Source organism: Oncorhynchus kisutch, linkage group LG11 (assembly GCF_002021735.2).
Source record: "Oncorhynchus kisutch isolate 150728-3 linkage group LG11, Okis_V2, whole genome shotgun sequence".
In the NCBI taxonomy this organism is placed as follows: Eukaryota; Metazoa; Chordata; class Actinopteri; order Salmoniformes; family Salmonidae; genus Oncorhynchus; species Oncorhynchus kisutch.
Genome location: NC_034184.2, coordinates 19,436,295 through 19,463,812, shown reverse-complemented (window position 1 = coordinate 19,463,812; position 27,518 = coordinate 19,436,295). Strand labels below are relative to the sequence as shown.

General features: G+C 41.8%; 1 protein-coding gene across 2 annotated transcripts in view; it reads left to right on the top strand.

The window, feature by feature from the left end:
• Positions 1–1,652: 1,652 nt before the first annotated feature.
• The window catches only part of c1qtnf1 (C1q and TNF related 1), a 41,683-nt gene continuing 15,817 nt past the window's right edge, over positions 1,653–27,518 (top strand). Inside the window, exons 1-2 of one of the 2 annotated variants that reach the window (XM_031835413.1) lie at positions 1,654–1,901; positions 24,650–24,726. The gene's annotated coding sequence lies outside the window, so the exon portion shown is untranslated. Of the gene's footprint in view, positions 1,902–24,649; positions 24,727–27,518 lie in introns of both variants that reach the window. The other variant, XM_020495553.2, reaches the window with a different exon arrangement.

The window sequence follows — 27,518 nt, the reverse complement described above, 5'->3', positions numbered from 1 at the left end:
AATAGCCTCCAATACCATACTCAATAAATTGGATGCAGTCTATCACAGTGCCATCCGTTTTGTCACCAAAGCCCCATATACTACCCACCACTGCGACCTGTACGCTCTCGTTGGCTGGCCCTCGCTTCATACTCGTCGCCAAACCCACTGGCTCCAGGTCATCTACAAGACCCTGCTAGGTAAAGTCCCCCCTTATCTCAGCTCGCTGGTCAGCCTAGCAGCACCCACCTGTAGCACCCGCTCCAGCAGGTATATCTCTCTGGTCACCCCCAAAACCAATTCTTCCTTTGGCTGCCTCTCCTTCCAGTTCTCTGCTGCCAATGACTGGAATGAACTACAAACATCTCTGAAACTGGAAACACTTATCTCCCTCACTAGCTTTAAGCACCAGCTGTCAGAGCAGCTCACAAATTACTGCACCTGTACATAGCCCAGCTCTAATTTAGCCCAAACAACTTCCTCTCCCCCTACTGTATTTATTTATTTTGCTCCTTTGCACCCCATTATTTCTATCTCTACCTGCACATTCTTCCACTGCAAATCTACCATTGCAGTGTTTTACTTGCTATATTGTATTTACTTCGCCACCATGGCCTTTTTTTTGTGTTGCCTTTACCTCCCTTATCTCACCTCATTTGCTCACATTGTATATAGACTTATTTTTCTACTGTATTATTGACTGTATGTTTGTTTTACTCCATGTGTAACTCTGTGTTGTTGTATGTGTCGAACTGCTTTGCTTTATCTTGGTCTGGTCGCAATTTTAAATGAGAACATGTTCTCAACTTGCCTACCTGGTTACATAAAGGTGAAATAAAAAATAAAAAAATTGGTACAGCTAATGTAGCACTGTGATGTTGTGCATTTACTGTGCATTCTACATTGTATAACTCTTGAAATTACAGGAAGCTCTTAGTGTGCTGTAAAACAAATGTACAGTATTTTACTGTGCAGTCTATGGTAATCTACTGTATTCAGTTTATACAGTACCATACTGTTGATTAATACAGTAAATTACTGATAAAATTACAATAACGGCTAACACTGTCGGTTAAAGTTGGATTACTTAAACATGCACTTTACATCTGTCAAACAATTGAACTACAACAGATGATTCTTAACAAAACGCTGGGAGAACAATTTGTTTAATTTGTCCAGACAAACTGTTAAATCTTGTTTCAGCTACTTTACCCCCCCCCCTTTCTCTCTCTCTTTCTCTCTGGGTCCCTTCATTGCTCTCTCTCCTTATCTCTCTCTCTTTTCTCTCTCTCCCCGCTCTCCCCTCTAGTCCCCTCAAGTTGCTCTCTCTCTCCTTGTATCTGCCCTTTCTCTCTCTCCTCCCTCTCTCTCCTTATCTCTCTCTCTTCTCTCTCTCCCCGCTCTCCCCTCTAGTCCCCTCAAGTTGCTCTCTCTCTCTCCTTGTATCTGCCCTTTCTCTCTCTCCTCCCTCTCTCTCCTTATCTCTCTCTCTCTTCTCTCTCTCCTCCCTCTCTCTCCTTATATCTCTCTCTCTTCTCTCTCTCCTTGTATCTGCCCTTTCTCTCTCGTTTTGTTGTTATTTTTCTTTCATCCCTATAGGTCACAATCTGTGCTCCTCCCTTTATTTCTCCAACCCTCCCTCTCTTCCTCCCTCCCTCTCTCCACTCCACTTGTTTTGAAGACCTAGTCTCTCTGCAGACAGCAGGCAGCCAGCAGTGTTCAGTGTTAGGTGGAGAGTTGGAGGAGGATGACACTCACACACTGACTGACTGCAGGGATCTGAGGAAGACTAACCTGGAGAAAACCAGGACAAACTAAGGCTGACGGTGTGATAAACGTGGGCTAAACCAGGCTAAAACCAAGTCAAAGAAGCAAGCAGGATCCTTTCCATATAGCCTTGTGGATCCAAAATCATAGAAGCAGTAAGTGTTGTCATATTATCTAGAATGCTCATTTTGTTGAATTAAATCTAAATGTCAGAAATAACATGTAGATATCTATTAACTTTAATAAACACATTCTGCTCAGATCCAGTTTCTATAGTCTTTGCCACTGGACACTATTCCTTATGAAATGTGTTAACAAGGCCTGTCCAAACAGACACACACACAGCTTCTGTGGAGTTGTGACAAACCGTTCCCAGATGTCGTACTAAAATGCCCTCTACCCCAGAATACAGGAATACATCTCTCTGAGGCTTTACAGCTGCTGCAGGGTCAGTGGTAAGAGTTAACCACTCTAACACTCAGCAAAGTGTTTTCACTAAGCAAAGTGTTGAATTTTTTGTTTGGAAAGCAAAAACTGTCACCATGAACTGAGTAAGTACTGTAGTGGTGTCATCTGGCCTATATTCAATTCTGGGACTGAATGCATTTGAGATAAATCATGAATGATTTCAGCACCTCACTGAACTGTGCTAGCTGACAGCAAGGGGCTGACACGTTTTACACTTTTATTTTCTGTTGTCGTTGGATACTTGTCGATCATTTCTGTGTTTGCTTTGTTCTGAGATGACTGCATGGTTTTTGCCTCACCCTGTCTCCCGTGACAGTGTAGTCAGATACGTAAATACTTGAATTGGCCCCAAATAACATCCTATTTATATTGTAGTGCAGGCCCTGGTCAAAAGTAGTGCACTATAGGGAATAGGGTGCCATTTGGGACTCAATCCTTGTCTCTCTGTTTGACAGTAACAATGGTGATAGTATAAAGACAGAGATATAATCAGAGAGCAGAAGTAGAGCTGGTTGGAGAGGGATAGGCATCTGGGTGTCCCGAAGAGGCAAAGTGAAATGAATGTGGGACAGGAATTCTTTGGGCATACCATCACAAAGCCTGTAGGCTGCAGCTGAATTTACTGCTTCTGCACTGGTTATGTCCTGCCTTGGGAGAGAGGGAGTGTCAGAGAATACAGGAAGCAATGTCTAAACATCATACCTTACATAACAAAACACAATAATGTTCTTCTACAGTAGTTCCCTAACCAAAAATATTGCTGCCGTCAAAAGGCACTGCACTTGTTCAATCCTTGTCCGCATACTCTACACCGTTTTTGTAATTTTATCAGTAACGTACTGTATTAGTCAACAGTACGATACTGTATAAACTAAATTACTGTAGAATGCACAGTAAAATACTGCACATTTGTTTTACAGCACACTGTACAACCTTTCTGTAATTTCAACGGCAGTACACAGTAGAATGCACTGTAAAATACTGTAAATGTGTTTTACATTATTCATTATGGCACATTGTGGGGAAATGTTGTGGGCGGGGAAAGTCTCTGTATCATTAACATATTTTAAGGCGAGCTTTGTAAGATGCTATATTAGTTGCACCCATGAGTAAGAAGGTTGTACCCATACACAATATGGTAATATAGTACACTTTAGTCATTTTACACACTTTGTTCTGATACTCTATCATCTATTGGCTAATTGCTGCTAGTAATTTACTGACATTTAGAATACAGTAGCATACCATGAGAGCCCAATTTTTTTTCAACACTAGTGGGTGCATGGTATTACATTTGAATAATTTAGCAGATGCTCTTATCTAGAGTGAGTTACAGTTAGTGCATTCATCGTAAGATAGCTAGGTGGGACAAGCACGTCACGGCACAGTAACTACACGTTCCTCAATACAGTAACTATCAGCAAAGTCAGAGCTAGGGGGGGGGGGAGTCAAGTGCTGGTTCAGGATTATTATTATTATTTTAAATACAAATGGGGGGTGTCAAGGTGAGATGGAGGATTATTTAAGATACTCTTTGAAGAGGTAAGGTTTCATGTGCTTTGGGAAGATATTGACTCATTAACAAATTTTAAGGCTTGCCTTGTAAGTGGCTGTATTTGTTGCATCCGTTACTGCGTGGCCTGTACCAATTTAAGTGATATGTGGCAGTAGTTCCCTAAATATATTGTGTGCAAGAAATAGGTGTCTAGTGATGGAGAAACAAAGCTTCCTTAACTATTGAGGCTTTCCAGCCAATTGTGTCAAAAATAGGTTAATTACTTGAGGCATTGATGTACAGTGTACACTAGTGGCACCTGCTGGTCATAAGAATTTAGAATAGTCAAATTATTAGAGATAATGTCACACATGTTGTAGCGCATGGGCAATGTAGCCCTTTTGTTTCCCACCGAAACCAATGCCAAACCAATCAGGTGGTTGTTCGACGAAACAAAGCTTTGAACGTCATTGATCAAGTGCTTCTGATAAAGCAAGACAGGCATCAGCACACTGCTACGAAATAAATTAAGCGATTCCGACGCATGCCCCAGAGCGGCGGTATCAAATGTAACATCACTATAGTGGTAGTGGGTGTTAAACCTTTTAATGCTTCACAATTTACCCATGTCCATTTAATCTGTTTTGCACTGTAATCACAACCAGTTTGGAAGCATTTGATTAGGCCTCTAGTTTTCAATAATATTATGTAATATGCAAATGCCTACAGCCAACCTGCTTCCTCTAATCTCTTGTAATTACAGTAAAATACTGTAAAAATAATTTTCTTACAGTTTAACAGTCCCTTTCACTGTCTTGCACTGTGTTTCATTGCGCTGACATCGAGTTCCCATGAATAGCTCAGTATTGTATTGGCACTATCAGGATATATCATAAGCTATCTTGTTGTAATTACAATTATTTTGAAGACCAATGTATTCAACATTTTCAGTACTGGTTACAGAAGCTTTTTACTTACTATGACTGATATGTGTTTTCTTTCTCAACCTTGGTTGAATGCACTGACTGTAAGTTGATAAGTACAAGAGTGTCCGCAAGATGACCAAACATTTAATGTAAATGATAAGTCAATCACAGACTATAGACTTTCTGAAAGAGGTGTTTTGAGGGGTCTTGAAGTTTATATGGAAATGGATAGGGAGCCAGTGAAGTTTGATGAGGTTCAGGGTCGGACTTAGTGATTTAGAGGCCGCAGGCAGAGGCCAGGAAAAAGGTATTGCCTTTTAATGAACCAAACCAATCATTAAAAAGTAGGATACCTTCGCACATTCATCCAAAAATAATTCCAGCATCTGAACAGTGCACTGCAACTCTCGTTCAATTCGGAAGTATTTTACAGCAATGCATGCCTGTATACTCTACCAGTGAGTACAGGTCTGCATACTGTAGCGGTGAGTACAGGTCTGTATAATCTATCAGTGAGTACAGGTCTGTATACTGTAGCAGTGAGTACAGGCCTGTATAATCTATCAGTGAGTACAGGTCTGTATACTTTACCAGTGAGTACAGGTCTGTATACTGTAGCAGTGAGTACAGGTCTGTATACTTTACCAGTGAGTACAGGTCTATATACTGTAGCAGTGAGGACAGGTCTGTATACTTTACCAGTGAGTACAGGTCTGTATACTGTAGCAGTGAGTACAGGTCTGTATACTGTAGCAGTGAGTACAGGTCTGTATACTTTACCAGTGAGTACAGGTCTGTATAATCTATCAGTGAGTACAGGTCTGTATACTCTACCAGTGAGTACAGGTCTGTATACTGTAGCAGTGAGTACAGGTCTGTATACTGTAGCAGTGAGTACAGGTCTGTATACTTTACCAGTGAGTACAGGTCTGTATGCTCTACCAGTGAGTACCGGTCTGTATGCTCTACCAGTGAGTACAGGTCTGTATACTCTACCAGTGAGTACAGGTCTGTATACTCTACCAGTGAGGGTTAGGGTTAGGGTCTATGTCTATTTCCATGTTGTTGTTTTTAGCATTCACTATATCATTAATAGGTTTGCATCCCAAATGGCACCCTATTTCCTATTTAGTGCACTACTTTTAACCAAGGCACATAGGGGTCTGGTGGGCCCTTGTCAAAGTAAGCCACTATATAGGGAATAGGATGCCATTTGGAATGTAACCTAGGTGTTTTGTTTAATTTGTCCTCTATCGTGCTACAGGTGAAAATGCTCCTGGCATGTTATCATTACTGTGTGTGTGTGTGTGTGTGTGTGTGTGTGTGTGTGTGTGTGTGTGTGTGTGTGTGTGTGTAAAGATGGGCAGTATTTCTGTTACATGTATTTGAAATACTTATTTCAATTGCTTTTGAGTATTCCGTCATTTGTATTTCACTGGCTTGCAGTGAAATACAAACTACAATCCAATGTATTTTGTAACAAGATATTTTTGAGACCTGTAATTTGTATTTTACTTTGTTGTAAATTACAAAATACTGTTCTATACCATTTGATTTTACAGGGGTTCATATTTTTGTGGCCGACTTTCACCCTGTATTGGTGTTCGATGTCTCATGACACTATGGTATGATAGGAGTTTCTGCTAAATTATAAAAATGAATGCTTGCAAAGCAAGCTGGGTATTATTATAATGAACACCCAGTGTGCTTTGCAATTGTTAATTTTTTACAATTACATTTTGTTCAAAAAGCAGACACTCTTAAAGTCAGTGAATTCAACTAAGGTAGATAAAAAACCACATATCACAGTCATAGCAAGTACAATTGTATTTCTTTGTGTCAATAATGGTCAGACCAAGACGCAGCGCGATATGAGTTCTACATATTTATTAGACAGTGAAACTTGGAAAAAACAAAACAATAAAGAATAAACGAAACGTGACTCACAATGCAGTGGTAACATGCAACTAAACATAAACAATTTCCCATAACCCACAGGTGGAAAAAATGCTACTTAATAAGTATGATCCCCAATTAGAGACAACGATACCCAGCTGCCTCTAATTGGGAATCCTACCAAAACCCCAACATAGAAAAAACAACCTAGAACCCAAAATAGAAAATATAAACTAGACTAACCCCCCTAGTCACGCCCTGACCTACTCTACCATAGAAAATAAAGGCTTTCTATGGTCAGGACGTGACACTTTGTTACTGAAAATGTTGTTGTAGTGAAGGTGTGTAATTGCAAATGTAAATACAAATATTTGGGTAGCACTTTATAATAACTCCACGTAATAAATCATTTATAATGGATCAGTAAGTAGTTTGTTCATCATTTATTAGTAAGTACTCCCACATTTGTAAATTTTAGTAACCTAGTTATTCACACATGTATAAACAACTTTTAAAGTATTTATAATGATTCATAAGATCAAATCAAATCAAATTTTATTTGTCACATACACATGGTTAGCAGATGTTAATGAGAGTGTAGCGAAATACTTGTGCTTCTAGTTTCGACAATGCAGTAATAACCAACAAGTAATCTAGCTAACAATTCCAAAACTACTACCTTATAGACACAAGTGTAAGGGGATAAAGAATATGTACATAAAGATATATGAGTGAGTGATGGTACAGAGCGGCATAGGCAAGATACAGTAGATGGTATTGAGTGCAGTATATACATATGAGATGAGTATGTAAACAAAGTGGCATAGTTAAAGTGGCTAGTGATACATGTATTACATAAAGATGCAGTAGATGATATAGAGTACAGTATATACATATACATATGAGATTAATAATGTAGGGTATGTAAACATTATATTAGGTAGCATTGTTTAAAGTGGCTTGTGATATATTTTTACATAATTTCCCATCAATTCCCATTATTAAAGTGGCTGGAGTTGAGTCAGTGTGTTGGCAGCAGCCACTCCATGTTAGTGGTGGCTGTTTAACAGTCTGATGGCCTTGAGATAGAAGCTGTTTTTCAGTCTCTCGGTCCCAGCTTTGATGCACCTGTACTGACCTCGCCTTCTGGATGATAGCGGGGTGAACAGGCAGTGGCTCGGGTGGTTGTTGTCCTTGATGATCTTTATGGCCTTCCTGTGACATCGGGTGGTGTAGGTGTCCTGGAGGGCAGGTAGTTTGCCCCCGGTGATGCGTTGTGCAGACCTCACGGTTGGAGAGCCTTACGGTTGTGGGCGGAGCAGTTGCCGTACCAGGCGGTGATACAGCCCTACAGGATGCTCTCGATTGTGCATCTGTAGAAGTTTGTGAGTGCTTTTGGTGACAAGCCGAATTTCTTCAGCCTCCTGAGGTTGAAGAGGCGCTGCTGCGCCTTCTTCACGATGCTGTCTGTGTGGGTGGACCAATTCAGTTTGTCTGTGATGTGTACGCCGAGGAACTTAAAACTTACTACCCTCTCCACTACTGTTCCATCAATGTGGATAGGGGGGTGTTCCCTCTGCTGTTTCCTGAAGTCCACAATCATCTCCTTAGTTTTGTTGACGTTATTTGTTGACGTTGAAGTTATTTATAAGATGTTTAATATGGGTCCTAAGTATTTTTGCTTGGCCTCATCTAAAGTGTGGGCTTTTTAAAATTGTATAAATACTTTATAAATGTTTTGAGGGAGCAGTTGTTACAATTTTCTTCCTGGGAAGGAGAGGAGGACCAAAATGCAGCGTGGTTATGGTTGAACATCTTTAATAAAGATACAGATGATAACGTGAACAATATACATATACAAAATAAGAAAACGTGGAAAAACCCAAACAGTCCTAACCGGTGCAAAACACAGAGACAGGAAACACCCAAACAGTCCTAACTGGTGCAAAACACAGAGACAGGAAACACCCAAACAGTCCTAACTGGTGCAAAACACAGAGACAGGAAACACCCAAACAGTCCTAACCGGTGCAAAACACAGAGACAGGAAACACCCAAACAGTCCTAACTGGTGCAAAACACAGAGACAGGAAACACCCAAACAGTCCTAACCGGTGCAAAACACAGAGACAGGAAACACCCAAACAGTCCTAACTGGTGCAAAACACAGAGACAGGAAACACCCAAACAGTCCTAACCGGTGCAAAACACAGAGACAGGAAACAACCCAAACAGTCCTAACCGGTGCAAAACACAGAGACAGGAAACAACCCAAACAGTCCTAACCGGTGCAAAACACAGAGACAGGAACAACCGAAACAGTCCTAACCGGTGCAAAACACAGAGACAGGAAACACCCAAACAGTCCTAACTGGTGCAAAACACAGAGACAGGAACAACCGAAACAGTCCTAACCGGTGCAAAACACAGAGACAGGAAACACCCAAACAGTCCTAACTGGTGCAAAACACAGAGACAGGAAACACCCAAACAGTCCTAACTGGTGCAAAACACAGAGACAGGAAACACCCAAACAGTCCTAACTGGTGCAAAACACAGAGACAGGAAACACCCAAACAGTCCTAACCGGTGCAAAACACAGAGACAGGAAACAATCACCCACAAGATACCCAAAGATTATGGCTACCTAAATATGGTTCCCAATCAGAGACAACGATAAAAACCTGCCTCTGATTGAGAACCACTCTAGGCAACCATAGACTTACCTAGAATACTACACTGAACACAACCCCATCAATCTACAAAACCCCTAGACAAGACAAACACATAATCACCCATGTCACACCCTGGCCTAACCAAAATAATAAAGAAAACACAGAATACTAAGGTCAGGGCGTGACAGATGGACATGCCATTGCTAGACATTTCAGCAGTACCTGATGCTCCTTAACTCTTAAGTTGACAGTCCCCAAAATCAGGCTATAGAATTCCTTAAAAAATTATTTATGTGTTTATATGACTTATTTAATTGATTTCCCACCATTTTATAAATCAGAAGACAGCCATTCAATCAATCAGCCACATTTATTTATAAAGCCCTTCTTACATCAGCTGATGTCACAAAGTGCTGTACAGAAACCCAGCCTAAAACCCCAAACAGCAAGCAATGCAGGTGTAGAACAGTGGCTCGGGAAAATTCCCTAGAAAGGCCAGAACCTAGGAAGAAACCTAGAGAGGAACCAGGCTATGAGGGGTGGCCAGTCCTCTTCCGGCTGTGCAGGGTGGAGATTATAACAGTGCAAGGCCAAGATGTTCAAATGTTCATAGATGACCAGCAGGGTCAGATAATAATAATCACAGTGGTTGTAGAGGGTGCAACAGGTCAGCACCTCAGGAGTAAATGTCAGTTGGCTTTTCATAGTTGATCATTCAGAGTATCTCTACCGCACCTGCTGTCTCTAGAGAGTTTAAAACAGCAGGTCTGGGACAAGGTAGCAAGTCTGGTGAACAGGTCAGGTTTCCATAGCCGCAGGCAGAAGAGTTGAAACTGGAGCAGCAGCACGAGTAGGTGAACTGGGAACAGCAAGGAGTCATCAGGCCAGGTAGTCCTGAGGCATGGTCCTAGGGCTCAGGTCCTCTGAGAGAGAGAAAGAAAGAGAGAATTAGAGAGAGCACACTTAAATTCACATAGGACAAAGAATAGGACAGGAGAAGTACTCCAGATATAACAAACTGACCCTAGCCCCCCGACACAAACTACTGCAGCATAAATACTGGTGGCTGAGACAGGAGGGGTCAGGAGACACTGTGGCCCCATCTGAGGACACCCCTGGACAGGGCCAAACAGGAAGGATATAACCCCACCCACTTTGCCAAAGCACAGCCCCCACACCACTAGAGGGATATCTTCAACCACCAACTTACCATCCTGAGACAAGGCAGAGTATAGCCCACAAAGATCTCCGCCACGGCACAACCCAAGGGGCGGGGCGCCAACCCAGACAGGAAGATCACATCAGTGACTCAACCCACTCAAGTGACGCACCCCTCCCAGGGACGGTATGAAAGAGCCCCAGTAAGCCAGTGACTCAGCCCCTGTAATAGGGTTAGAGGCAGAGAATCCCAGTGGAAAGAGGGGAACCGGCCAAGCAGAGACAGCAAGGGCGGTTCGTTGCTCCAGAGCCTTTCCGTTCACCTTCACACTCCTTGGCCAGACTACACTCAAACATAGGACATACTGAAGAGATGAGTCTTCTATAAAGACTTAAAGGGTGAAACCGAGTCTGCATCTCTTACATGGATAGGCAGACCATTCCATAAAATTGAGCTCTATAGGAGAAAGCCCTGCTTCCAGCTGTTTGCTTAGAAATTCTAGGGACAGTAAGGAGGCCTGTGTCTTGTGACCGTAGCGTATGTGTAGGTATGTACGGCAGGACCAAATCGGAAAGATAGGTAGGAGCATGCCCATGTAATGCTTTGTAGGTTAGCAGTAAAACCTTGAAATCAGCCTTAACAGTAAGCCAGTGTATGGAGGCTAGCACTGGAGTAATATGATCACATTTTTTGGTTCTAGTCAAGATTTTAGCAGCCGTGTTTATTTAGTGTATTTAGTTCTTTATCCGGGTAGCCCGAAAGTAGAGAATTGCAGTAGTCTAATCTAGAAGTGACAAAAGCATAGATACATTTTTATGCATGATTTTGGACAGAAAGTTTCTAAGTTTTGCAATGTTATGTAGATGGAAAAAGCTGTCCTTGAAACAGTCTTTATAAGTTCGTCAAAAAAGAGATCAGGGTCCAGAGTAATGCCGAGGTCCTTCAGTTTGATTTGAGATGACTGTACAACCATCAAGATTAATTGTCAGAGTCAACAGAAGATTTCTTTGTTTTTTGGGACCTAGAACTAGCATCTCTGTTTTGTCCGAGTTTAAATGTAGAACATTTGCACAACCCACACACTTCCTAAAACTTAAAATAAGTAAAGAAGTAATTTTGTATGGAAGTAAATCATTTGTTTTACGTTGGAGGCAGACACATTGTATATGGTCAGAATGATACAATTGAGCCCTTTACTTAGCTCTTCTTCCCTTGTCTATAGGAGGGTCCAACGCTGTTAAACTGGCCCAAATGTTGATTTAGACGTTCACAAATGTAACACATGTTGAGCACCACTATCGTCATGATATGTTTGGCAAAGTAATAAAGAAGATTACATATTTTGGGTAGATGATCCAAAAAAGATTATAACTATATATGGAGATATTCCATCCTTCCACTTCACATCGTGTCTTGAATGTTTTTGGACTACTTCCAAACTTGAAATCCACTTGGATTTACACTTTTTGGACTCTCCTCGGCCCAGTGTAGTGCTTGCCACCCTCCCGGCTTTCCACTGTCCTGTACTGGAAAATACATCCCTCCAAGGTGCTTCTCTTTTGGCTATCATTCTGGTAACATGGCCTCCGTTGCATTGCTGCTTTGATGGAACCCAGCATTTAATTGCCACTCTCTCCCTGCTGTTGATTTCTTCACCAGTTTTGTGCCTTGGTTGTGTTTATTGTGGGTCCTAGTGCTGGCTGGAGTTTAGTCTGTGGTTGTGTTCTGGCTTGCTGCCTATAACTGTGGTGATCCTACGAACTGTGTGATTCAATCTAACTAACTATCACACTGTGTGGAGTGATTGACTTTTAGCTGATTCCTCAACAACATATTTTATTTGAGTGGAGTTTAACATAATTTTGTCTACCATTTTCTACCATTTTCCTGGGAAACTGAGTTTTCCCCAGATTGGTAGAAACCACCTTCAGAGATTACAAAGAATGTTTCATCAAGTTTGGAACCACCAAGACTCTACCTAGAGCTGGCCGCCCAGCCAAACTGAGCAATCAGGGGAGAATGGATTTTTGTTCAGGGAGGTGACCAAGAACCAGACGGTCACTCTGACAGAGCTCCAGAGTTCCTCTGTGGAGATGGGAGAACTTTCCAGAAGGACAACCATCTCTGCAGCCCTCCACCAATCAGGCCTTTATGGTAGTGAACAGACGGAAGCCACTCATCAGCATAAGCCACATGACAGCCCGCTTGGAGTTTGGCAAAGAGCAACTAAAGGACTCTCAGACCATGAGAAACAAGATTCTCTGGTCTGATGAAACTAAGATTGAACTCTTTGGCCTGTAAGCCAAGTGTCACGTCTGGAAGAAACCTGGCACCATCCCTACAGTGAAGCATGGTGGTGGCAGCATCATGCTGTGGGGATGTTTTTCAGGGACTGGGAGACTAGTCAGGATGGAGGGAAAGATGAACAGAGCAAACTACAGAGAGATCCGTGATGAAAACCTGCTCCAGAGCGCTCAGGACCTCAGACTGGAGCGAAGGTTCACCTTCCAAGAGGACAACATCCTTAAGCACACAGCCAAGACAATGTGGGAGTGGCTTCAAGTCTCTGAATGTCCTTGAGTGGCCCAGCCTGAGCCCAGACTTGAACCCATTCGAACAACTCTGGAGAGACCTGAAAATAGCTGTGCATCGACCCTCCCCATCCAACCTGACAGAGCTTGAGAGGATCTGCAGAGAAGAACTGGAGAAACTCCCCAAATGTGTACCAAGCTTGTGGCGTCATACCCAAGAAGACTCAATGCTGTAATCGCTACCAAAGGTGCTTCATCAAAGTGCTCTGAAAAGGGTCTGAATACTTATGTAAATGGCACATTTCTTCTTTTTTTTTATACATTTGCAAAAATGTATAAAACAATAGTTTTAGCTTTGTCATTATGAAGTATTGTGTGTAGATGGATGAAGCTGTAAAATAAGGATGTAACGTAAAAAATGAGGAAAACGTCAAGGGATATGAATACTTTCCGAATGCACTGTATCTCTGGGCCCATGCCGTTGCTGGGTCGTGGCTGCGAAAGGTTCAGCAGGCTCTTAGCACTTCATATCTGGCATAAAGACTACTGCCACTCTGTTGGCATGACAACCCTCAATTTTTGACACCGTTTGGAAATAAAATATGCTCTACAGGGATGATGGGCTCCACCCAAACCATCTAGGACCTGAACCCTGTGTTCATATTTCCTTTTTTCTTATTCTTTTACCCTCTTTTTCTCCCCAATTTTGTGGTATCCAATTAGTAGTAGTTACTGTCTTGTCTCATTGCTTCAACTCCTGGGAGAGGCGAAGGCCACACGTCCTCTGAAACACAACCCAACCAAGCCGCACTGCTTCTTGACACAACGCACATCCAACCCGGAAGCCAGCTGTGTCGAAGGAAACACCATACACCTAGTGACCTGGTCAGCGTGCACTGTGGCTGGCCCGCCACAGGAGTCGCTAGTCCGTGATGAGACAAGGATATCCCTGCCGGCCAAACCCTCCCTAACCCGGGCGACGCTGGGCCAATTGTGCGTCGTGCCATGAGCCTCCCGGTCACGGCCGGCTGTGGCAGAGCCTGGGCTTGAACCCAGAATCTCTGGTGGGGTCGGCTAACCTTTTTTGCACTCAAGGAAATAATTTGTTTGTGGTCTTCTTTTACTAAATCAGCAGTTATTATCCGGGGTGACCTAAATTATGATTGGGAAATACAGGCTTCAGACAATCTAAAAAACATGTCTAATGATCTAAAACTAACCCAGCTGGTGACAAAGCCTACGCGGCCCAACCCTAGAGATCCTAAAATGGCGCCGACATTAGAGGGCTGCCTTGCTTCTATCTCTTAGGAAACATTATTAGCCCAGATATTTTTTGGTGTTATTACATACAGCCAAGAAGAACTATTGGATATCAGAGCAGTGGTAACTCACCAGCACTACTTGCGTTACAACCAGGAATATGACTTTCCCAAAGCGGATCTTTTGTTCGCACCCCCCAGGGCAATTGAACTGATTCCAGAGGCCAACCCAAAACAACGCCGCGGAGGAGAGGTACTCGGAGTGGTCTTCTAGTCCAACTTAGGAGGCACGCACACCACCCACCGCTTCAGAGTATATTACTAGCTATGTTCAGTCTCTGGATAATAAAGTTGATGAGCTCAGGGCGAGGGTCTCTTTCCAGAGAGACATCAGGGATTGTAACATACTCTGTTTCACGGAAACAAGGCTCTCTCGGGATTTACTGTCTAAGTCGGTCCAGCAAGTTGGATTTTAAGTTCATCGCATAGACAGGAATAAATATCTCTCCAGGAAGAAGGGCGGGGTGTATGTTTCATGATTAACAACTCATGGTGTACTTGTGATAACAAACAGGAACTCAAGTCCTTTTGTTCACCTGACCTAGAATACCTCACAATCAAATGCCAACCGTATTATCTCCCAAGATAATTTTCTTCGGTTATAGTCACGGCTGTGTATATCCCCCCTCAAGCCGATACCACGACGGCCATCAAAGAAATTCACTGGACTTTGTGCAAACTGGAAACCACATATCCTGAGGCTGCTGTTAATGTAGCTGGAGATTTTAACAAAGAAAATTTGAGGATAAGGCTGCCGAAGTTCTATCAACACATTGACTGTAGTACTCGTGCTGCTAAAACACTCAACCACTGCTACTCCAACTTCCGGGATGCCTACAAAGCCCTCCCCCGCCCTCCTTTCGGCAAATCTGACCATGACTCCATTTTTTTCCTCCCTTCCTATAGGCAGAAACTAAAACAGGAAGTACCCGTGCTAAGGACTATTCAACGCTGGTCTGACCAATTGGAATCCACACTTCAAGATTGTTTTGATCACTCGACCTGGGATGTGTTCCGGGCAGCATTCGAGAATAATCTCGACGAATATACTGCTACGGTGACTGAGTTTAACAGGAAGTGTATAGGAGATGTTGTACCCACTGTGACTATTAAAACCTACCCTAATCAGAAACCGTGGCAAAGGGCAGCATTCGCGCAAAACTGAAAGCTGCGAACCACCGCATGTAACCATGTCAAGGTGACTGGGAATATGGCAGAATACAAACACTGTAGTTATTCCCTCCACAAGGCAATCAAACAGGCAAAACGTCAGTACAGAGACAAAGTAGAGTCGCAATTCAACGGCTCAGACACAAGACATATGTCGCAGGGTCTACAGACAATCATGGACTACAAAAGGAAAACCAGCCACGTCGCAGACAGCGACGTCTTGCTTCTGGACAAGCTAAACACCTTCTTCGCCCACTTGGAGGATAGCACAGTGCCACCGACACGGCTCGCTACCAAGGACTGTGGGCTATCCTTCACCATGGCCGACGTGAGTAAGACATTTAAACGTGTTAACCCTCGCAAGGCTGCCGGCCCAGGAGTCCTCAGAGCATGCACAGACCAGCTTGATGGTGTGTTTATGGACATTTTCAATCTCTCCCTATCCCAGTCTGCTATCCTAACATGCTTCAAGATGGCCACCATTGTTCCTGTTCCCAAGAAAGCAAAGATAACTGAACTAAATGACTACAATTCTTTCATCATGAAGTGCTTTGAGAGACTAATCAAGGATCATATCACTTCTAACTTACCTATCACCCTAGACCCATTTCACTTTGCTTACCACCCCAATAGATCCACAGACGATGCAATCACCATCACACTGCACACTGCCCTATCCCATCTGGACAAGGAGAATACTTAAGAATGTAGTTCATTGACTATAGCTCAGCATTGAACACCATAGTACCCTCCAAGCTCATCATTAAGCTCGAGGCCCTGGGACTGAACCCCGCCCTGTGCAACTGGGTCCTGGACTTCCTGACGGGCTGCCCCCAGGTGGTGAAGGTAGGAAACAACATCTCCACTTCGCTGATCCTCAACACTGGGTCCCCAGAAGGGTGCGTGCTCAGCCCCCTCCTGAACTCCCTGTTCACACATGACTGCGTGGCCAAGCACATCTCCAACTCAATCATCAAGTTTGCAGACGACACAACAGTAGTAGGCTTGATTACCAACAATAACGAGACAGCCTACAGGGAGGAGTTGAGGGCTCTGGGAGTGAGGTGCCAGGAAAATAGCCTCTCACTCAACGTCAACAAAACAAAGGAGATGATTATGGACTTCAGGAAACAGCAGAGGGAGCACCACCCTATCCACATTGACAGGACCACAGTGGAGAATGTGGAAAGCTTCAAGTACGTTGGTGTATACATCACTGACAAACTGAAATGGTCCACCCACACAGACAGTGCAGTGAAGAAGGCGCAAAAGCGCCTCTTCAACCTCAGGAGGCTGAAGAAATTTGGCTTGGCACCTGAAACCCTCACAAACTTTTACAGTCCAACGCATCACCGGGGGCAAACAACCTACCCTCTAGGACACCTCCAGCACCGATGTCTCAGGAAGGCCAAAAAGATCATCAAGGACAACCGCCACCCGAGCCACTGCCTGCATCAAAAGGTGCATCAAAGCTGGGACCAAGAGACTGAAAAACAGCATCAGGCCATCAGACTGTTAAATAGACATCACTAGCACATTAGAGGCTGCTGACTATGTAAATAGACTTGAAATCTCTGGCCACTTTAATTAATGGAACACTAGTCACTTAAATAATGTTTACATATCTTGCATTACCCATCTCATATGCATAACTGTATTCTATACTATTCTACTGTATCTTAGTCTACATTGCTCATCCATATATTTATATATTCTTAATTCCATTCCTTTACTTAGATTTGTGTGTATTGGGTATATGTTGTGAAATTGTTAGATATTACTTTTCAGATTTTACTGCACTGTCGGAGCTAGAAACACAAGCATTTCGCTACACCCACAATAACATCTGCTAAACACGTGTATGTGACCAATACAATTTGATTTGATTTGTAAAACGAGATGATGCATGGGGGTAAAGGCCAGGAGCACATGCTTTGGCCCACACTGGCAAGCTTTTAAGCAATTGAGGAATCATTGTGTAAAACAAATTAAAAAGGCTAAATCTGATTATTATGTAACCGCTCTTCCATTTTGTAATGGGAACCCGGCTAAATTATGGGAAACTGTCAAATTCCTGAAGGGTTCTACTTCCTCCTCTCTACAACAACAAATGAATTCAGACACTGGCCTCATTATTGAAAAAAATGCCTGGTGCCGTTCAGCCAATTTTAAAGTATTGATTGGGGATTAATTTGTGGATGAAAATAACATTTTTTTCTGGGTGATTTGTGCTTACCATGACTGTGTTTTTGTTTTCGTCTGTCTGTCTGTCGTACCAGTCAAAAGTTTGTACACACCTACTCATTCAAGGGTTTTTCTTATTTTATTTTTACAATTTTTCTACATTGTAGAAATAACACATATGGAATCATGTAGGAACCAAAAAAGTGGTAAACAAATATATTTTAGATTTTAGATTCTTCAAAGTAGGCACCCTTTGCCTTGATGACAGCATTGCACACTCTTGGGGTAGTTACTTTTTTCAATCAACAGGCGTGCCTTGTTTGTGGAATATCTTTCCTTCTTAATGCGTTTGAGCCAATCAGTTGTATTGTGACAATGTAGGGAGGATATACAGAAGATAGTCCTATTTCGTTAACCTCTCTGGGATATGTGGGACGCTCGTTAACCTCTCTGGGATATGTGGGACGCTCGTTAACCTCTCTGGGATATGTGGGACGCTCGTTAACCTCTCTGGGATATGTGGGACGCTCGTTAACCTCTCTGGGATATGTGGGACGCTCGTTAACCTCTCTGGGATATGTGGGACGCTCGTTAACCTCTCTGGGATATGTGGGACGCTCGTTAACCTCTCTGGGATATGTGGGACGCTCGCCAAAAGCCAGGGAAAATGCAGAGCGACAAATTCAGAGCACCAAAAGAAAATGCAGAAAGAGCCAAAAATAAATTACTATAAAAATCAAACTTTCATGAAATCACACATGCAAGACAGCAAATTAAAGCTACACTTGCTGTGAATCCAGCCAACATGTCACATTTCAAAAAGGCTTTTCGGCGAAAGCAAATGATGCTATTATCTGAGGATTGCACCTCTGTAAACAAAGAGAGAAACCATATTTCAACCCTGCAGGCGCGACACAAAACGCAGAAATAAAAATATAATTCATGCCTTACCTTTGACGAGCTTCTTTTGTTGGCACTCCAATATGTCTCATAAACATCACAAAAGGTCATTTTGTTCGATTAATTCCGTTGATATATTTCCAAAATGTCCATTTATTTGGCGCGTTTGATAAAAAAAAACACCGGTTCCAACTTGCGCAACGTGACTACAAAATATCTCAAAAGTTACCTGTAAACTTTGCCAAAACATTTCAAACTACTTTTGTAATACAACTTCAGGTATTTTTTTACGTAAATAATTGATACAATTTAAGACGGGATGATCTGTGTTCAATACAGGAGGAAAACAAACTGTAGCATGCTTTCTGGTCACGCGCCTCTAACAGTACACTTCAAGTGACCCTCATTCAAGATGGCCGTACTCCTTCATTACACAAAGGAATAACCTCAACCAATTTCTAAAGACTGTTGACATCCAGTGGAAGCGATAGGAACTGCAAGGAGGAAATCTGGATTCCCAATGAAAACCCATTGAAAAGAGAGTGACCTCAAAAAAATAAAATCTGAATGGTTTGTCCTCGGAGTTGTCTGCTAAATAAGTTCTGTTATACTCACAGACATGATTCAAACAGTTTTAGAAACTTCAGAGTGTTTTCTATCCAAATCTAATAATATGCATATCTTCTGGGGATGAGTAGCAGGCAGTTGAATTTGGGCATGCATTTCATCTGGACGTGAAAATACTGCCCCCTGTCACCAAGAAGTTAAAGACCAAGTCCATATTATGGCAAGAACAGCTCAAATAAGCAAAGAAACGACAGTCCATCATTACTTTAAGACATGAAGTAATGACAACAAGCAACACCCAAACATGACGGAGAGTAAGACAGGGGAACCTATCTCAAAACGACAACGTGACTCTTCTACTGTCACAGACGATTTAATCTTTCCATATTTTTGTTTGAAATTACATTGGTCACTCAAAACATTTGTAAAGTATAAGTATCCCAAACTTTAGATGAGGCACCCCAAAAATAATTAACTACTGTTTAATAAATGGTTTATAAGGACCATCTTATGACTGGATTAATAAAAAATAAACAAACTATTTACTAATCCGTTATAAATGCTTTATTACATTGAGCTATTATAAAGTGCTACCAATACCTGTATGTATCTGTATTTTCTAAACACAACTGTATAAAAGTATGTTATATTTTAGTTTGATACATTTATCATTATAATTTCTTATATAAGTAACAAGATAAATGTTTATGTATCTGTAGTCCATCTTTACACACACCCACACACACACACACACACACACACACCCACACACACACACACAGCCGGTGCAAGAGTTCCCTGGAGATATGGGAAGCAATAACACTATGGGTTATGCAACACAGTTTACAGTAAGGTCAGGACTGTGGTTGGAGATTTACCATTTTTCTCATGTTCCCTAAACTTGCTGGTCCGAAGCGTATGTCTGTGTGTGTGTATGCATGTGTGTGTGTATGTATGTACAGTGTGTGTGTGTGTGCGTGTGTGCGTGCGTGCGTGCGTGCATATATACAGTGTTTGTGCATATATACAGCATGTGTGTGTGTCTGCCACTGTAGTGTAAACATCTCTGGAGGGGATCCGGAGGAAAGAGGGGGGATGGTTAGGAAGATATCGGAAGTGGGATTGTAAACATGATAGGGGCTTGAAGAGGAACACCAACTCAAACACAAAATGAGGAATCGTCCTTTGTTCAAAATCATGTCTGTCTTATGAGAGAACTCGGAAAGTGCATACTTTAGTATTTGAACACTGGTTTTGTTAGATATCAGCTTTGAATATTACAGATCTATATTGCTAACATGATTTAGGAGAGGCATAAAGTGATGTCAGGCTTGCTGTAAATAGTCATTCACAACCACTGTTTCTATTAAACAACAATGAGTTACATGGTCAAGTAAAAGTATACAGGGCCAATTCTGGAGCCAAGTGTGTGTTGTCTTGATGATTATGTAAAGAGTGGTTAGTGGTGATTCATGTACGTTTACACAAGAGTAAGATGGGATAAAATAGTTTTGGACTATTTTAGCCCATCTTACTGTTGTGTAAACACACATAAATCCCCAATAACCACTCTTTACATAATCATCAAGACAACACAACACACACTTAGCTCCAGAATGTTTGGTTATAGATGACAAAACAAGACAACCATTCCAAAAATGAACAGATATTCCTGTGAGCTGAATGAAATGTGAGTCTTTGTTGTTTGAGCATGGGGCAATTCCATCCCTCTTTTTCTTCAAAGTCAACATCTGCGTCCCAAATTGTACCCGCTTCCCTATATAGTGCATTACTTTTGTCCAGGGCCCATAGGGCTCTGGTCAAAAGTAGTGCACCGTGAAGGGAATAGGATGCCATTTGGGACGTAGACTCTGTCTCTATTGATTGCCCCGTCCTACTCCTTCCGGATTAGAGAGAGGGGAGAACTAATCAGAGTGCAGAGGGTAGACCTTAGCTGCGTCCCAAATGGCACCCTATTCCCTATATAGTGTACTACTTTTAGCCAGAGGGAATAGGGTGCCATTCGAGACAGATCCACTGCTCTGAACAAACAGAGGTTATAGTGTTAGAGGTCAGGGGTCATAGACTGAACAAATCAGATTAGCTAGGCGATTAGAGTTTCAGCTGTGGTCACAATGCCTTTGAACCATAGGCATCATGTCCATAGGCGCACAAGGGCACATGCCCCCTTAGATCTGTTCTGTAAAAAAAAAAGTCAGATGTTAAATGAATTACTAAACTAAATTATTATTTTTATAATTTATAAATATTTGTCATCTGTATTTTGCGAAGGGGGCACACTGACTGGACCAGGCAAAGTGTACCCCCTCCCTATTCTCCCAGTAAGTGATTCCTTCTAAGGTGCACCATGGAGCAAAGATATGCTAGGCAGCGTGCTAGATAATCTAATGCGTGCAGACAATGTCATCAGGGGAGGAGAGAGTGTCAAGTGACACACACATTCTTTGTTTTGATTTTAGCTGCCAGTGATGGGCAGGACTCGCAGGAGGTGTGTTTGTAAATTAATTTGATCAATTTATGTAGGAAATAGAGCTCGCCAGCTTGTTGTCCTAAAAAAACGGAAAAGAGTTACACCTGGTTCGTTCAGGAAAAACAATGGGGAAAGAATAGGGTTTTGCGATAAATGCCGAAAATAAGGTCTGAGGTTAAAACAGGCTTAGGATATCTTATACGTTTTGCTCTATGAGATAATATCAGTCAGTTAACATGACATTTATGAAATACAAATCATTTTATGTGCTTTGTGCTTTTTTGTATTACAGAAAAGCTTCAAAATTCACAAAAGGTTACATTCGCTGGTGAAGATTATCTCACAAAACGTATAAGATCTCCTAAGCCTGTGTTTACCACACACCTAATTTTCAGCGTTTATCCAAAAACCCTACAAAAACCCAATACATTTTCCCATATAGCCTTTGTCCATCGAACCATGGTGGAGATAGTGCCTACAAAAAGACGCCATTACTATTTATCTCTATTCATTCCTTCTTGATGAATAAATAAAACCAAAACGTTTTGTTGTTTCACTGTAATACTAGCCACATAGCAATTTTATGAAGTTGACTTTAGCTAGCTAGCTAGAGAAGTTCCCAAACTCCCAACCTCACACTGTAACAAATTGTTGTAGATTTACAGCATTTTATTTTACAGATAGCTACTGTAATTATATATTACAGTACAGTACTGTAAAGTGCAATGCATTATGCGGGCTCAATGGCATTCCACTACACTAATTCTAGAAATACAGCAGTCAGGTGTTCCAGTAATATGTTGTAAATTTGTGTTACATTAAAGGTCCTGTAAATCTACAATAATTTACTGGCTTCTGTGCTGCCTAAAGGCTACTGTGCTACTAGTTAGAGTATCTTGTTTAACTATCTTCGCTGGCATGCATGCTTGCAAGGTTGCTAGACTTTAGAAAATACCCAAATGTCTTTAATTATGGGGTTATGTTGCTATATACCAGTGTGGCAGTTGTAATAAACTCTTGGTGTAAAAGTTCTTACAGAATCAATGTACATAATTCATTCAAATGTCAATTGAACAGGTAAAGAGAAATGCTTAGATAACCTATGTAGAAAATTATACATATTTTTACATAGAATTAGGCATAATGAATAATGGCTTTAGATTGCAGGAAAAAGGCGTTTGAAAAAAGCTTCCGGACCATCCCCCCTCCATCCTCACATACCTCGTGCCCCCTCTAAAATCATAGGTGCATGATGCCGCTGCTTTGAACTTCTCCAGATGCACCAGCAAGATTATTGTGCTCTTGAGGAGATCCAGTCTCACACCCATGCATGAACACACACACACATACAAACTGATTATACTTTTGATATCTTCTGTCTTGTTTCATTTGCTGGTGTCTTTTCTTTCTTCTTCCATCCTTTGTTAACAACGTAGCTACTGTTTATCCATTCTTTGTCTCCATTCTTAGACTTGTACCTTATCAGACCGTGTATAAACCTTCTCGGCCAGTACAAACAGTCCCTTTTATTTGTGTTGATTATCTGTTCTCTGGCTGCATCCCAAATGCCACCCCATTCCCTTTTTAGTACACTTATTTTAACCAGGGCCCATAGGGGTTAAAAGTAGTTCACCATATAGGGAATAGAGCACCATTTGGGACGCAACCTCTGTCTGATTTACTACCACAGTGGTTCACAGATATTTTGTTCAATGGTTAATTGGTAGTAGTGTTCTGTCTGGCCTGTTGACTTCAAAAGCACAGCTCTACTTACTGTGTGTGTGTGTGTGTGCGTGTGTGCGTGTGTGTGTGGGTGCGTGTGTGTGTGGGTGCGTGTGTGTGTGTGTGTGTCTGTGCCACATATTTGTGTGTGTTGATGTGGTTGTGTGTGATGCTATGTTTTCTAAAGTGGTTGCTTTAAAAGCTGACCGCATGGCTTCGTTTTGGAAAACCATTTCAACCACATCGCATCACAGGAAACAAAATCAAACCCTGAAACAGTGACCCCCAGGTTAAAAGCGGCTGTGATGCTAGCAATTACCTTGTTACGGAGAGAGGAGAGTGTGTTTGTGTGTGCGTGCATGCATATGTGTGTGTGTGTGTGTTGTAATTCCAGACTTTAGAGGGATACGATCTCCTAATTGGATAAGAAAAACAATCAAGCCCTACCATTACACTGAAAGGTAATGCTCTACCCTGTATTTCACTGAATGGATCACAGGCAATTGACCACTTCCTTTGATAATGGACGGCAGTCTCTCAGTCCCAAATGGCACTCTATTGCATTTATAGAGCACTACTTTTGACCAGGGGCCACTACTGTACATAGGGAATAGGGTGCCATTTGGTACTCACACTCTGGTAAAACGTAGTGAAACTTTCTGTCAAATTGCAGAGGAAGTCATTATTTGATTGAGGATAAAAAAGATCAGTGGCTATTTAAGTGAGTGGCTGTTTTAAAGTGGATTTTTAAGGTTATGTCCTCTCGTCATTATATTTGTAGATGCACGCAGTCTAAATATCATATTGCATTGTATTACAACTTATTGTATGACGCTGCAATATTTCTTGTTATGTCTATATCAAATATACACTGAGTGTACAAAACATTAAGAACACCTTCCTAATATTGAGTTGTATCCACCTTGCACCCCCTGAATGGCACACATACACAATCCCTGTCTCAAGGCTTAAAAAACCTTCTTTAACCTGTCTCCTCCCCTTCATCTACATTGATTGAAGTAGATTTAAGTGACATCAATAAGGGATCATAGCTTTCACCTGGATTCACCAGGTCGGTCTATTTCATGGAAAGCGCAGGCATTCTTAATGTTTTGTACACTCAGTGTATGTCTATATTCAATGTCAAAACAGCAGCAGACAAAAATACACATACTGTGAGAAACAAATACAATTCCAGGAGCCATAATACAATGCCAGGAGCCATAAAAAGTGCCATAAAAAATATGCCATATACTTTTAGACCACCAGAATAGCCTTAAATAGTTGCCAAATATATGTGCTGCCTGTACACACACACTCCCCTTGATATGTATGGAAAAACAACATCCCATACATACTTGAGCAGTCATCTGACTCTGACCCTTTCTCTCATCCCATAGTCCTGATCCAAAGAGTAACATCACATTCCTATCAAGGATAAGAGAGCAGTGACCCTTAACTTGACCTTTGGATTCAGGTAATCTTCAAACACACTGTATCTGATCTTCAGGGCGGTCTGAGGGTAAAGGTTATCACTACCTTAAAGCTAGAATCCTTAATGAAACAAAAACAAAGTGGCCAACCTGCCGCTGTTTTGGTAAAAAGGTGAGGGATGGGCCTGGAGAAATGTAACCACTGTCAAATGCATAGACAACGCTATGGATGCAAGGACTGACCATCTATGATATCGAAATTCTAGTTGGAGGTGACTATAACTATTTGAATGCAGATCCCAAAAACTTTAAATACAACTCTGCGAAAGCAACTGCGTAAAGAAATATTTGAGTACAGATCTCAGGTGACTACTTGTTAAAACATTTTGAATACAGATCTGAGAAAGAAACTACAAAGGACGTGACCTGAATAGAGCATGAATAGAGCACACACGTCTTATAATAAATATGTAAATCTATCTGACAGTAGATTTATCAGAGAAAGATGCGAAGCATGATAATCTTTGGCTATATTAATTTATTACAATCATCATCATATCAATTCCAACATGAACTGACATGCAGCCAGAACACTAAAATTGTAAGCTACCTCAATAAGAAACAATATTGTTGCGTTGATCACATCAGAAGATATCCTCCTCGCAAATCTCCAAAATACAACAGCCACAGGACAATTTTGTGTGACACCTACTCCCGTTGCCTGCTGCTTGGATTCCACCTGGCGATCGGTTCACCGTCTGGCCTGTCTCCCCCTGTCTGGTACAGGTACCCCCGCCACACTCCCTCCTCTCTCCCGAGCTTTTGCTCGCCTCCAGCACTCATGCACTTACACACACACTGCAGACTTTGGTCAAAATAAATAAAATAAAAATAAATAAATAAAAGTAGCAAATAATTAAAGAGCAGCAGTAAAATAACAATATTGAGTATATATACAGGGGTTACCAGTACAGAGTTAATGTGCGGGGACACCGGTTAGCCGAGGTAATTGAAGTAATATGTACATGTAGGTAGAGTTATTGAAGTGACTATGCATAGATAATAACAGAGAGTAGCAGCAGTGTAAAGAGAGAGTGGGGGGGGGGGGAGCAATGCAAATAGTCTGGGTAGCCATTTGATTAGATGTTCAGGAGCCTTATGGCTTGGTGGTAGAAGTTGTTTAGAAGCCTCTTGGACCTAGACTTGGCGCTTTGGTACCGCTTGCCGTGCGGTACCAGAGAGAACAGACTATGATTAGAGAGGCTGGATGGCAGGAAGCTTGGCCCCAGTGATGTATTGGGCCGTACACTTTATCCTCTGTTGTGCCTTGCAGTCGGAGGCCGAGCAGTTTCCATACCAGGCAGTGATGCAACCAGTGATGCTCTCGATGGTGCAGCTGTAGAACCTTCTGAGGATCTGAGGACCCATCACACATTTCTTCAGTCTCCTGAGGGGGAATAGATTTTGTTGTGCCCTCTTCACGACTGTCTTGGTATGTTTGGACCATGTTAAGTTGTTGGTGATGAGGACACCAAGAAACTTGAAGCTCTCAACCTGCTTTCCTGTAGTCCACGATCATCTCCTTTGTCTTGATCACATTTAGGGAGAGGTTGTTGTCCTGGTACCACACGGCCCTGTCTCTGATCTCCTCCCTATAGGCTGTATCATCATTGTCGGTGATCAGGCCTACACTGTTGTGTCATCGGCAAACTTAATGATGGTGTTGGAGTCGTGCCTGGCCGTGCAGTCATGAGTGAACAGGGAGTACAGAAGGGGACTGAGCACGCACCCCTAAGGGGCCCCTGAGTTGAGGATCAGCGTGGCGGATGTGTTGTTACCTGCCCTTACCACCTGGGGGTGGCCCGTCAGGAAGTCCAGGATCCAGTTGCAGAGGGAGGTGTTTAGTCCCAGGGTCCTTAGCTTAGTGATGAGCTTTGAAGGCACTATGGTGTTGAACGCAGAGCTGTAATCAATGAATAGCATTCTCATAGGTGTTCCTTTTGTCCAAGTGTGAAAGGGCCATGTGGAGTGAAATAGAGATTGCGTCATCTGTGGATCCAGTTGAGGTATACCAAAACTTTTTTGATATACTCAGAGGACCGTTATTAGCATGTTATAACAACTTCTATGTAAATGGTAGATTATCAGACACTCAACAAGAAGGTATGAATTAATTATTACTGAAACAGGATACAAGTGGGAAATATAAAAATTGGAGGCCCGTTACACTTCAGTGTCGTGATGCAGAAATTCTTGCAAAATGTATATTGTTGGACATTATTCATTCTAACCAGACAGGTATTTTACATGGAGGATACGTTGGAGATAATATAAGTCAAAAACTGGAAACAATAGAACACTGAAAAATCTGGGAAACCAGGACTGCTATTCATTGCTGACTTTGAAAAGGCTTTTTATATAGTACGACTGGAGTTTATATATAAATGCCTGGAACATTTCAATTTTGGAGAATCTCTTCTACAATGGGTTACAATTATGTATAATAATCCTAGGTGTAAAATAGTAAATGATGGCTACTTCTCAGACAGTTTTAAACTAGTAAAACAAGGTTGTCCACTATCGGCATATCTATTTATTATGGCCATCAAAATGTTAGCTATTAAAATCAGATCCAACAGTAATATCAAGGGATTAGAAATACAGGACTTAAAAACGAAGATGTCATTGTACGCTGATGATTCATGTTTTCTTTTAAATCCACAACTTGGATCCCTCCATAGGGATCTAGATCATTTTTCTAACCTCTCTGGATTACAACCAAATTAATATAGTATCAAATGTACTATATTACGTATTGGATCACAAAAAAATATAC